Source organism: Opisthorchis viverrini (assembly GCF_000715545.1).
Source record: "Opisthorchis viverrini unplaced genomic scaffold opera_v5_359, whole genome shotgun sequence".
NCBI classification, from domain to species: Eukaryota; Metazoa; Platyhelminthes; class Trematoda; order Opisthorchiida; family Opisthorchiidae; genus Opisthorchis; species Opisthorchis viverrini.
This window is the reverse complement of record NW_008752021.1, coordinates 34,441-46,131: the sequence shown is the minus strand read 5'-3', so window position 1 is coordinate 46,131 and position 11,691 is coordinate 34,441. Positions and strand designations below refer to the sequence as shown.

The window sequence follows — 11,691 nt, the reverse complement described above, 5'->3', positions numbered from 1 at the left end:
GAATTCACATCGTAAGCCATCCCGGAACTGTGTTGTTCTACTCAATTTATGTTCAGATTTTCAGTGGAATTTCAACAGCATTCATTTCTACTCTACTCGGCTTCCTAGCCGATGGTTACATCCAGCCACAGGAGGAAGAACCTGGACCAGATCCCAGCAAAATTATCAAGTGGTGATCACATACCAGTGCGTGACCGATTTTTTAGCTGACTCGTCATGATGGTTCATGGGCAAATACGGATTCATTGTACGGCGAGTGGGATAGGAGATTGTGGCATGTGTTGATTGAGATCGAATTTCTATGGACACCCCTCTTGCGTCTCTTTGATGGTGCCATTGTCACTATTGATTATTGCCTGACGGTCCTGATCAATATTTGAACCCGTTGTCCGCACTGTCTCTCGTGTCTGACTTGCTCCGTAGGTTATGGGTTTGTACGTTCATGGCGGCAATAGACCAGAACCTGTTGGATGACCACTTCACTGAACTAATGAGACATGGCTTCAATTGTATCCTATCTCGTCGTAGAGTTCACGCATTTATAATTTATAGGTATAAACCCGATGAAGTGTAAGTGCTGTCCAATTCAAACTTGCTTCTGATAGACAGACGTGCGACTGCTTCTGTCGTGTANCTTGCTTCTGATAGACAGACGTGCGACTGCTTCTGTTGTGTAGGTGGTGCAGACAACTACATGACTGTAGTTATCATGTTCGACGTCCGGTTTGACGTTAAGACGGTGGTTAGTGAAAGACACCACAGGGTTTCCTCCTAACGCTCTGGATACGGTTATCGTCAAGATACTATTCACATACAATCTGGAGTGCCGATTTTCCCATGGACGCTTCCGCTCTATGCTCCAAATGACCTCTTAATCAAGTTCTAATGGGATTCGCACAGCTAATCAATCAATTTTTTGGTAACACGAGTCATGAAAACCAAAACGGACATTTCCACCCCTGGAAGTAGACGCCTCAGACAAGTGACCAGTACTTCTCACTTAGTATCAACGGCTTGTTTCACTTTCGTGATACTGAAGTTCAAACTGTTTTGAATTCTCAAAACGTCTATCCACAGCCATCAGTCCTTGAGGTTTCCTCTCAAGGAATGGCTGACTTAGCACACGAAGACAGCGATAATCTGTTGCATTGTACAAGTTCGGTCTCCTTCTGAACACTGGATATGTACTGCATGATATCCACCGATTACAAAAATTTCGGGAAGCGATTGAGAGATCGCTGCTTCAAGATAGTCTGGCAAACAATCAGGTTAAGTTTTGACGAAAAGGTGTCGCTGGGCCAAGTGAGTACGTTGCTATATCGGTCGAGCTGAGAACCGAGATTTTTCCCAATTAGCAGATAAACTCACGATCGGTAAAAATTTTTGTTGGTTAGCGTGTATGATTAGCTCTTAGGACTGACAGAGGAAACGAGCATTGATTTCGATGGGCTAAGGGGCTTTATTCTACCGGTTTGGGGCATTAGAGCTAATTCATTCCGGGAGTTGTTTACAAATTTTATTGGGTTGTGTGGAAGCATTAAAAACAATCAAAGTTCAGTGAGGAAATCAAATAGCATTGGGCAGGTTTGGAATTTGTAATTCAGGTCCAAATGACTATTCATTGATACGGTTCCCTGTATGCCTACCAGTTATATTCCTATTCTTTCCACATTGGGAGGAATGGCGATTTCCATCGCCTTGGACATCAATCACTGTGGTGTGAAGATCACTTGCTGCACTAAAACTTCATTTTCTCCATTTATTCGGTACCATGCCTCGTGTCTCAGTCGCCCAGTCTCTATCTAATGCCTGAAACGTACTTGAGTTTTCTGGTGACGCCGTTTGTCCCACATAGAACTTCTTGTAATCGTAATAACTAACTCCTTATAAAAGACGCCTAATCTATTAACCCGCGAGCGACTCGTTAATTGCGCAAATCAGAAGTGTAACTTTCCTCTTCTGAAGCACCGTTACAAGGTAGGGACAGAAGGGTGAATAGTTTAAGATATCATTAGTCCCTAATGTTTTCTGGAAAACGGTGTTTCGTAAGTATCCATCATGCAGTCTCGGAAGAGAATGTACCCTAAACGGATTATAGCCCCATTCTGATTCAGTAGGCACAACTAGACGTCCGTCAGGAAGGGTAAGTGCAGTGATAATAACAAAAAGTGGAATTGGAAGCGGTTATACTATAAGAAGACGGGAAAATCAGACCTTATTGGGAGAGTGCTAAAGACAACCAGAGTAGCAGACCAAGAGCGAAATCTCACATTGATTGATCGCTTTTATGTAGACACAACTGGAGACCTTGAGTAGAATCACAATCACTTCAAAAAATGTCATCTTTTGCGATTATCGTCATCGACTTATTCTAACTCCTCCAAAATACCGCGCAGTTTGAAAAATACGTAGCCGTATCAAATAGTTTTTCATCCGGAGCTCCAGTGACCGACTAAACCCATCAAATGAATTCAGGTAGATGTGTGAACTTCGACTTACTCCTGTCTAATCAAATTGTTCTGAAGAGCAAGTAGTGGAACTATCTCTGGTTGGGGACCACCTCCTCTACAATCGAGGCGTTTGTAACTGGACAAGTCGTACACTGCACAATACTACTAGACAGCTAGGAACGTCTCTAGGTTGGGTAAATATCAAAATCTTGTTCAAAAGGATGCAATATATCGATAGTGGTCACACCCAGTTAACCAGCATGCCCACTAGGAACTTCATCACAACTGGAATAGGCTGCTCCATTTCATTTTGCAAACTCCGTGCTTCGGGTGCATTGAGCAATTGTACGTGTTTCTGCATCTGACAATTACCTAAGGGTAATGTTCAGTTCGGTATGACAATGAGGGAACAGATCAGAGTTGGTGCCGATCTCTAAATATGCTTTCTGGCTATTGTGACCCACAAAGTACCACAGCTTATCCAACGTCACCCTTGTTTGAGTTCAGTAACAAAGCCCCCCCCCCCGCCATAGTTTGCACATGCATGGCGACGGGCGATTCTCGGAGCTCCACGTGACTGGTGACGGCGACTGCATTCTTAACTCACGCACCATACCTGTGCGGGTTAACATTTTCTCTGTGCCAGTCAAAAAGCGATGTCCCGCTGAGAGTCAAATGGAATCAGTGCGAGACCGACCATGAGCGATATTCAAAACAGTTGAGTCCTCTTAAACTGGTCATCTGGCATACTCACAAAGCAAGACACTAGCCGATTGGCTTACCAGCTTGGCGACCTCGGCACAGATATAAAACTAAGCCAATGAGTCTTAGCATTCGAACAAACCACCCAGTGAACTGCGGAAAAGGATGGGGTGAAGAAGCCGTCCTTGGACTCTGCCGAACGAAGGAAAAACTAACAAGCATGTGGCCTTTCTGTAGTCACGCTGGGTCGCGTTAATGACACGATGGGGTACATATAATCGTCATTCTTCTGGTGCGAAGGGCATTTAACGGTGACGTTGTTTGACTTAAAAACCCATACATAACCGATTGTAGAGCAGCTGATCCTCAATGGAAGATAGTCTTGCCACTTGGTCTTTGCAACAGATTGATGACCAAAGTTTGAACGTCTACATAAACCTAATCGACCGATCTACTCGGCTACTGGAGCTCCAAACCGAAATTCCCAAATGGAAAAACCATTACTGATAAGGATGTGGTGAAAATGGATCCATAGTTCCCAAGAAATGGCATGTCCCTGGCGAAGTAACTGCAAGCAGAAATGATGAGACAAGGATGAGAAAAGCGTTCAGTCTCGTTAGAATGTATAGATCATCGTCGGCAATGACAGGCTTCTGCGTTCCTTATGGTTGGTTCTTGCAAGGCAATGGCATCAATTGCAAATGTCCGTAAAAAGGTAGACGGCGCCTGATGTACGGTGGCGCATGGTGATCGTCTGATGTTACTAAGGTGTATGTCAAAGGTGCACAATGACCGAGGCGAACGAGGCAATACAAACACGGTGACATCCAGTGGAGACTGTCCGACTGGATAGTCTAGAATCAAATGTGCAATCAGACCAATCCTCTAATGAAGGGTCATCTTGACGCGAAGCCAGATGACTCCACCACCCTGGTTACTGAAGGACTAGTAAACTGAAGAATAAGCACTGAGATTCGGTAGAATACGAGCCATATCATGTTAGCTCTAAAGACATTGCCATTATTCGACGAACCGCTTACAAATATGCAAAGCAAAATACAGACAAATACGGACAATATGAAAGTGACAAACTAGTGAGCAGGTAGCCATCGAAGTATTGTGCAAAGGGGAAGAGGATTCCCCGATTGGTTGAAAACACTTGGTCAGTGGAAGGGGAAAAATCTAATCTTCTTCGCCATGCAGCGTCTCCTTATCGAACAAGTACTCTCCAAGACCCGGTCCACAGCGGCGAAGGTTCGTAACATAATCGGATATTTGCTTGATCGATTCCACTTGTTCTTTCAGGAATTCACCTGAAATTGGTTGAAAATGAGCGATCGAGGAAGGTGGGTGTGTTCGTGGACGAGAAATTTACATACCCAGGGTCAAGATGTACTGGATCTCACGATCAGCAGAACAAAAAATGACGAAAGACCGGGAGCATGATTCTCAAGCTGTATTCAATACTTACCATTCTATTCACACAAAAAGGTTAGCCAAGTTAAAGTCGCAGCCCACCAATAAGCAGATTTAGCGACAGTCAAGTAACTGAAAAGTATAAGTTGATCGACAGGGATTTCGTGGATTTGTTTGGTCAAACATTTTGAGGGACCAGACATCTTTTCCACGGTAGTTTCACTTTATTGGACGGTGGTCTCGCCTCAGGACAAGAGCAGATTCTATTACATGACTAGTTAGATGTTAATTATTTGCATGCGAATATTTAGGCCCCGATGTCACATGACACATGTCTGGTGGTTGATGCATTAAAAGAGATATAGTCGAGTATCGAAGACTTTAACTGGACATTTGACCCCCGGTTGGGGTTTATAGGGTAGGCTTAGGTGAGACCGACCAAGATATCGATCTGGCTGCTAATGAGCAGCGTTTCCAAGGGATACGTGTGTAATATTCCGAAAATTCCCATTTAGAATAAGAACAAAGATGGGTTGACTAGCATGCTTTCGTCAACTTCATACAGTTGCAAAGGCTAAAAATGGAAGCACTTAACACACTTAAATGAGCACCCTGTATGAGAAACCGATTGAAAGGCGTTAGCTATCTGATGAGGAACAACTAGTTCAAATCATTAATAGGGTGACCTGAGTTTGTCAGTGCCGTGATAGTTCGTTAGACAAAGAAAGTGGGTGGGGAAGGGAGCTGGACCACGGCAAGCCCAAAATAAGGACAAATCGTTTTTGTCGACAAAAGATCGAATCGAGATCTGACGACACGCTAGAACAGGAAATCCTAACCCTCACCAACGCTCTCGGAGATAACGGGTTCCTCGACAATTTTATTATGAAGCATTTGCGGGTTCCTCGACAATTTTATTATGAAGCACTTGAATAGAAGAGAAACCAATGCTGTTGGCACCACCGCTGAAAGAAGACTCGCACACATCAAGTAGCCTTCCGGTTGAGGACGATATACCGGCCCCAACACGCCGAACCTGGTTGACAAACAATCGTCCGTGTTGCTTTGGTCTCAAAGATAGCGCGCCTGTACACACTGCTGTGCAGCGGAATACATTCGACAAACGACGAGGCAACTGAGCGGAACAATAGGAGGACAGTGCACCCTAGCTTCTGATGATGGGGTCATAAGCAGCTCAGCCGTGCACCAGCTAACAGACACGGCGCACAGTGATATCCAGACAAATAACCGAGCTGCAAGCGGGTGAAGATGTAAACAGCTAGCAAACGGAAGTCGCCTTGCTTCACAACTCACCTCACCAGTACCAGAAAAATGATGAACACCAGTTAAAAACGCAGACCTTGGAGTCGCCATCGTTAACTGTAGGATGAGTCTAATTTAAAAAAAAACAGACTCAGAAAAGGTGGAAGTTCAGTTGCGCTGTTCGTTAGGCGTGATATTCGTATTCGTTGAACGGTGGAACAGACAATTTCCGCTAAAGCAATGAAAATTGGTGGTATAGCCAATGAATGGTTATTGTGTGATGGCACACACCGCATCCTAAAAACAGTGGCATATCAGCAGAGGACAGTGCACAGGTAGCCTTTGAAATTTTCGTTTTCGACAAGTTAGTTAGGGATAAAAAAGGTCCAGTCACCATTGTTCCTCCGGTATTCTGTGTAGACTGGTATTTGTGTTGTGTCGTTGATTTGTTTGAAGACTCGCAACCCAAACGGTGACTGGAGCGGCAAGTTACAGAAAGCCCCGTTGAGCTTAAGCAGTGGTACCCATAAGGAAGATAAAGAAAGCTGTCTGTAGGTTGCTAAGAAAAGTATCGGTTTCTGGCCACTTTCCATGGCAAACGCTTAGAACCTCGACACGTGAAATGCGGAAGACCATCTGTACAAGGGCTGCAAAAGGGACCACGTAAACGAGTGCTGACGTGACGCTAAACCAGAGGTCGGATGGTTACAGCGCGAATTTACTGACCGAAGGTCCGTAGTTCGAACCGGATCTCTGCCTCTCGACCTCCCCTGCCTAGGCTCCGACAACCTGACAGTATCTAATCCCTTGTGCTTCCTTCTGGTGGCATGGCAGTTAGGCACCGAAAGGTTCCTATAGGTGAACGAATTTTTTAAACCAGAAAACTATCCGCACAGTAGGACGAGATCAAGGAACTGAAGGACGATTACTCACGCTGCACCAGGCTATGAGGTTTAACGGGTTTCTATCTGCCAGTTGACAGCGATCACTTGTAAGTAGTGCTACGCATGGCTGACCTAAAACGACTTGTAGTACACCAGCTACGTATGGGTATTCAACCACTATTGACTGGAAAATCGGGACCGAAAACTTGCCATTCAAAAGCTTTTGAACGCGAACGAGGAAGTATTACGGCCGAAAAAACATGAAACAATCGACACCCGACCATATTCAGGTAAAATGGAGCTACATGAACTGCCAAACTGAGCTCAGTTTTGTCACAAAACAAAATACCAGCGATGGTGGTACCAAAGCCGAATGCGGAAAAGGTGATCAGATATAGACTCGTGACGCGACTGTGGTATGTGCGCCTTTATTAGGTACTGAATTTTCCTAAAACATGAAACACATTATGATACCCACTAACATTGTCCCCATGGGTCACAGTCGAACAGATCAAGACAAGAAAAATAAAATTTGCATCGTGGGAGTCCGAGCCCTTCATATGTAATCACGGTTTGCAAATACAGTAAATGCTTTCCAAAACTACGCTCCTTCAGAACTGCTGGAGGGCGAAACGCAGAAAGGGTTGTACAATACGTCAATCTTTCACTCTGAAAGCTCATCAAGAGACTGCTGAGGGATGAAATTGATGCACAGTGAAAACCGCAGTCTGTTATTCTAGAAAATAGCCGAAAAGTGCATGGATAGTGCTACGACAAGAGGTGGACGTATTCATAAAATGGGCAGATGACGAACGATGAACACGTGAGCACATCAAGTTTAGTCATCTTCGCCATGAAGAGTTTCCTTGTCAAACATATATTCTCCGAGTCCAGGTCCGACACGGCGAAGATTGGTAATATAATCTGAAATTTCTTTGATCGACCGCACTTGTTCCTTGAGGAATTCGTCTAAGAATGACAGAAGACACGACAGACGGTAGCGCGTGCTATAGAAGCTTCTGAGCAATAATATGTAAGTCACATCGGTCAGCATTTAAGCTAACCCCCTCGTATCTGAAAGTGGTGGCGTTAGCCTAACTAATTCTAATTAAGCTGGCGGAACGATTACGCCCCACAAATATTGACGACCCAACTGGAACAAATGGTTACGAATGGTTGACGAATAGCAAAATAAAGGGAGAGGAACAGGGGCTCAACAGATGGAGGTGAGCTCTACTTGCAGTCTGGCGCTTTCTCACTGGAAATGCTCTAAGTTTACAGACTCAGACGCAGGCCTACAAGAAACAATCGTATATGGTAGCCACACACCGGTATATTAAAAACGAAATGTTTCACCCTGTTGGAGACAAGAGATGAACCACTGGTCATCTCCTGAATATAACGCCATAGAAGAACGTCCATACAGTTGAAACGGAACCCAAGACTATGGAGTCGCAAACATGGTAGGTTGGGGTGAAACCAGAAAGGGGAAAAACGGGGCAGTTACTCAGTCTTTTTTAGAGTGTAGGTACCAGACATCCCAGGGGGGGGGGCTCAAAGGTACTCAAGACCTAGTCTCGTGACATTACTTCGTGCGTGGGGTAATAGCAACCGAAGCATTCTTAGCCAATGTTAGGTACTCCTACCTGTGAGCTACCAAATCATGAGGCTGTAGGCCAAAAGAGTGGCACTACAAACGTACGTGATAAATATATAGATACTCGAAGGTTAATGGCAACAGTTACCAACGATAGCAAAGTTAACAACAAGATTAGAAAGACCTACAACAACATGGAAGAGACCTTTGTAGTGAAGAGTATCTTAAGTGTGCCAAGTAGAGAACATACTCGGGGAACACCACAGGCGCTTGCCAGGTTTGTCTTAAAACAGTAAACTTGCTGGTTTGGTTAGAAACTTTATTTAAATGAGTGATCAGCCACAAAAATAGTTATGATCACTGTCAGCAAAAGCGATGCAGAGCACTGGTAATTACCGCCTCACAGCCACAATTAACTCAACTGAGTTATGGAAAGAAAACAGGTGGGATAAAGGCGCTAGATGCCTGTTCACTACGAGCACTCTGGCGAGGTCGCTGATGATGAATTAGACCATAAGTTCTGTGGTGTGTGAATAAAAGACACTAGTCGATTTGGAAAAAACATGACAGGTTTACGCGCCTGTTCATCCACTCTCAGAGAACTAGATGTAATTTGTCCCATGGGTCTGAAGTATTAGTGAAGCAGTCCTCAGTCAACATTGCAGACAGATTTCTGACTAGGGGGCAACATGGCCATTTTTTATACGTCACTCAGATGTGTTTCAAGAAGTTGCCACCAACACGAACTTTTGGTTCCTGCCACTCGTGTGGTGTAAATACTATTGTCCGAAAATCAACAGAAAAGGTGTGGTCTTTGGAATACATTGCGTTCGCCATCATGTCGGCAGGATTCTCTGTGGGGTCGAGATCCGAGTCAACCAATAAAAGCTCACCCACATTAAACTTCTGAATCTCATCCATATGTCATGTTCATAGCACCGGGCCTTCGCTAACCTATTGTAGAATGACCTCACCGTCCTCTTGCGGCTGAATTATAGGAAACAAACGAGCAACTGCTGTACGGTCCTTATGAAGAATTCTACTGTTGCAACAGTATATAGCTGATGGCTAACATCGGTGGCGTTTGTGACGCGTTTCCATCTGGATTTTTGGAATAAATTTAGGGAGGCACAGGGGCCTCAGGATGCACGAAGTACGTCAAGCATGAACTCAGTGCACTGTACAGTAAACGACTGACTAAACGACTAACTATTTCTCAGAAGCGTGAGGATAAGCGCACTGGAAAACTTCGCGCGGTCGGCAACTTTTTCCCATCGGAGCTACAATGGACGCAGACCGGCCATACAGTCATAAACCACATAAAATGGATTAAAATGAGACTTACAATCCTGGACACGTAGTTAGTTAAAAATTACATTCTCGAAAGGGGTCACCTTTCTACTTTATAGAGGACCTGAAAATTTCCAGTCAATTAAGCTTTTGAAAACACAGGACCAACGCAGGACCATCAACCTTGACCTAGTAGTCGAAATTGAGTGCTGCAGTAAATCCGCAAGTTACACCGCCTGGAACTCCGTTCCACAAGGTGCAAACACAACTAGAATTTCTGACACTTTGAGAAGTTTCATATAAGCGAAAACAGACAATCACTGAAGTGACCGTCCAAGCTATAGGAGTACTAAATTGATGCCCGTCATATTGCGGCTACTGGTTTTAACAGTGCCGCGCGCCTAACTCCGATAAGTGAGACAAACACGAGAGTACGAAGCAGAGTTTCTCCCGGCGCTGCGTAATACAAACAATATTACAGGTCATGTGTTAATCCTTGGCTTACTGTTTCACCCATTGTGGTTCGCCGAAAGGCATGATATCTTGAGGCAGCTTCCACGGGGACTCTAATTATAGAGTGACCACAGAATTAATCACAAGGCCACGCTAGAATTAAAGCGATGTGCTGGAAGCCGCCGAGCTAAACAGGTCGTTCCAGAATGATTCACCTTCTGACCAGTTAGAGCATGCCATCGCTTGGTCTGCAGCTGGCTCACGACACATCCGTCTGATCGACTGCATCGCACATTCCGCCGACCAACGATTTGGGCTTTCCTCGACTACGGAAAAGACTTTGACCCCAAAGATAGGCAGTTTTCTACGTGTTCTTGACCAAAGGGAGATATCTCTGAAATTGGTAACTATGATTTTCCCCACAATTCCATTCATGTAGAAGCTTATAATAGACTGTTTAGAATCCTTCCTGCAACTAAAAAAATTCGCAAGACTGCCTTCTCCCTTCCCCTTCTGTCCAACTTTATCATTGGTATTATCGTGGAATCTACATAACAAGGAATCGAGGTTCTTGATATCAAGAGTAAACCTAGAGAAGTATCATCAGACTTGGACTGCGCGGAAGACATTGGCTTGTCATCCCCAATCGACCCCCGGTAGGGCTTTGGATGCGATCTCTAGGTTCGGTATGCTTTTAAACTTTCAACTTACATAGCATAGTTTCCAGAGTTCGGGTTTCCTGCATCTTAGAAATCCAAGGACGGAAACTGAGCGTGCTGCCCATCGGGTCAAGATGGTACAAGTGATTAGAGCGCGAATTTACTGACCGGAAGGGCCTCTCGACTTCTCCTGTTTAGGCTTGGTAGTATCCCAGCCCTCGTGCAACCTTCGGGTGGCATGGCAACTGAACAACGCTGCCCATCTTATTTCTCTGGGCTGCTGTATAAGTCACGATTGTACAGTGACGGAAATCAGTCCACGCATCACCAGGGCGCGAACAGCATTTGCGTTATCCGTGACATCAGACGCGAATTACACTTAGCCAAAAATGCCCCTGTTCCTGATACGAGAACACTAAACGGATACAAATATTTCATCATTGATGGGCGTCGGTCCACTGTCTTCGCAATTAAATGGTGTGTAATCGAGCACTCAGTGATTGGTTAGTCACTTGGGTAATAAGTAGGACCCGTCAGGCTGTCCGAACATTATGCCTGCTAAAGGGAGGGCTGATTTCAACTCCAAACTCTCCTTGGCTTGCGAGTGACGGACCATGAGTTGGCAACACCTACTGTCAAACTGATTACTGTGATCCTCACGCTTCCACTGTCGGGGTTCGCGTAATTGTCTGCTGTATGTTAGCCGACCATCACAAGGGTCGACTTAATTCGAAATGATGCTCAGATGTGCCTATCTGATGAGAGAACAGGTACGTTGTTCCTCGCCTTTCACAAGAACATGAGGTGGCTTTTGGTAATTCCATGTCCATCCTCTTTTAATTTCTTCCTAGAAAGTCCTTCCGGAGTTTGTACGTGTTACCGATACATTGCTCTCAATGATAGTGATGATGGTCTAGTGTCATCATCATCATCATCATCATCATCATCATCAAAGACAGCAACATCAGTGTTGGCAC

At 44.7% G+C, this 11,691-nt stretch overlaps 1 protein-coding gene across 1 annotated transcript in view; it reads right to left on the bottom strand.

The window, feature by feature from the left end:
• Window positions 1-3,670: 3,670 nt before the first annotated feature.
• Window positions 3,671-11,691, bottom strand: part of T265_10401 (hypothetical protein) — a gene marked incomplete at both ends in the record, with an annotated part of 9,891 nt that continues 1,870 nt past the window's right edge. The window contains one exon of the mRNA XM_009176767.1: window positions 3,671-4,465. The remainder of the gene's footprint in view (window positions 4,466-11,691) is intronic.